Genomic DNA, 2500 nt, shown 5'->3' with positions numbered 1-2500 from the left:
GAAAAAAAATTCCGATTGAAAATGCATCAAAATGCGATAAATATGCAAAAGAAAAACCGCAATAAAAATAGAGAACTGCGAGAAATAAATAATAAAAAATAAAGCTAAGTGGATATAAAGAAACGTGAAAATGAGAAAAACGAAAGTGGAAAGTGCATCTAAAGTCCAAGAGAGAGTTTCCAAGATGATGAAGCCCTGCGGCCGGAGCGGCGGCCGAGCTCGGGTCCCGCCGGAGACTCCCAGCCGCGTCTGAGTTATTTCTTCTTGTCTCCTTTCCTCCACATATCGACAAGAATAAGATATTTGCGTAGCATAATCGAAAAATAGATAAATAAATGATGAAACAAAGAGGCAGGATAAATAACACTAGAATAACAAAGGCCTGGGAAATGCATTTGGCAGAAGTTTTCTCTGCAGGTTCCATCATGACTCGTTTCCTTCAAGGATAATAAATAGGGCGAAGAGAATCAAAACAATATAATGAGAAGCTGAAAAGACTGAGAGATAGGATAAATTAGAATGATTAGAAAAAAAAAATGGAAGAAAAAGAAAGACGAAAGATTAAAAAAAAAAAAAAAAAATCTAAACTTCAGGCCCAAAAAGCGCCAATTCCTCCGAGCATCTCAAGGAGGCGGACGACGGCCGGAAAACTGCTCACTCCCCCCCCCCCCGCCCCGGCTCACTCCCTCTTTCCCTCCTTCATTCCTCTCTCGTTTTGTTTTTTGTCTTCTTTGGTTAGCCATTCACTGATGTTTATTTACTTTTGCTGATTGATTTTTTTCTTTCATAAAATGACCTCATTGTTTTGTGTCCCTAGATTTACACACACAAACACACATACATACATATATATGTTTTAGTGACCTGCTCCCCTCGTCGCTCACCCCTCGCATACCACGAAAGCCATGTGTTCTTATTTCATAAGTACTTCAACCTGCTCTGTGCCCGACATTGACGAAGTGACCGTAGAACACGCTAATCTGACCCTTATTACTCTCATACATTTTTCATGCATTTATTCTGTTGTCTTCATGTATAAATATGTCATGTTTATACTCAAAATGTTTCTTATGAAATGCTTATTCTGAATCACGATGTATGTAACTGATTTTACCATTGATATTCAAATGTTCTATGTTTCATGTATAGTCAGCCAGTCTGTCCCATAACCACAATGTTTGGATTGTAAAAACATACTGATATCATGTCAACCATACCCTTGTTCCTCTCTACGAAACGGTCTTGTGACCTAATATCTCTGAAACTATGTTCATCCATATTCTTTCATGGTTTTCCATTGTATATTGTCTCAAAACGAACTTCGTTCATGGCAATTCTTGTGCCATCTACCTCAGACCGCTCGCCCCCGCGGGTTCGGCAGGACGTGCTCCTCCCTGGGCACCTGCCTTGCCCTCTGTACCAGTTACCCAGAATAAAGACAAGAAAACTGCGACAAGTTTAACTTCAGACCAACATCTTCAGAGTACGTCAGTACTTACTACTGCCTTACCGCTCAGCCACGACCTATCAAACAAGAAGTAATAATAGTGGGGGGGTGGGACGCCTCCTTCCTCCCACTACATACATTACAACTGTTGGCAGTACGGTGGGATTGCCGCACCACGCGCCCCTCCGAAGATTACCGCACCACGCGCCCCTCCGAAGATTGCCGCACCACGCGCCCTCCGAAGATTACCGCACCACGCGCCCTCCGAAGATATCGCACCACGCGCCCTCCGAAGATTGCCACACCACGCGCCCCTCCGAAGACATCGTCCAAGTACTCTGAAGATCAACTTCACGAGAAGTTACAAGTCTCTACCAAGATTATCGACTCCTGCAAGCAAAGAAACTCTCATCGAAGTCTGTCACTTCAAGACTTCCGACACCAAGCGCGAAGCCAGTCTTCCCTGCTGTCGCTACTCCCTCTGCGCACCTGCCGCAGTCCGCAACGGTTACTGCAGTCGCCTGATGCAGCAACATCAATCTACACTGCCCTGCCAGTACCTCAAGGTGAGTTTCTTTTATCCTCGCTGTCTCATTTGTTTAGGAAATCCCCTGTGAAGTGAAGTGTCTGATTTCCTCTCGCTCTCGCGAACACCTGTGTTCCTCCCGCATAGAAAACGAGATCTCCCCTCACTGGCATCTGTCTCCCCTTAACTAGCATGTCTCCCCTCACTCCGAGCGCGCCTCACTCATGCCCTGTAGTTAGCATGATTACGCTAATTTCTCTGTAGTTCTGTCTACCTATGAGTACTTAGTGCGTTTTCCTTTACTCTAAGTCGCGATGATTTCTGAATCTCCACGATGCTAAGTTCCAGTTCATTCATAATGAGCTATTTTTCCCAGGAAATTCTTCCTGCATTCTTGCATGTCTTCAGTAATTATCTTAATAGGAAAATCCTTCCTGTAGCCTAGCATGCAATTACCCTTCATTTTCGATGAAAGATCTTGAATTTATGCACGCAACTATTCTCATTCCCCTGAAGAAATGTGTTCT

The sequence above is a fragment of the Penaeus vannamei genome, chromosome 1, assembly GCF_042767895.1.
Source record: "Penaeus vannamei isolate JL-2024 chromosome 1, ASM4276789v1, whole genome shotgun sequence".
Taxonomy (NCBI): domain Eukaryota; kingdom Metazoa; phylum Arthropoda; class Malacostraca; order Decapoda; family Penaeidae; genus Penaeus; species Penaeus vannamei.
This window is presented reverse-complemented; position numbering follows the sequence as displayed.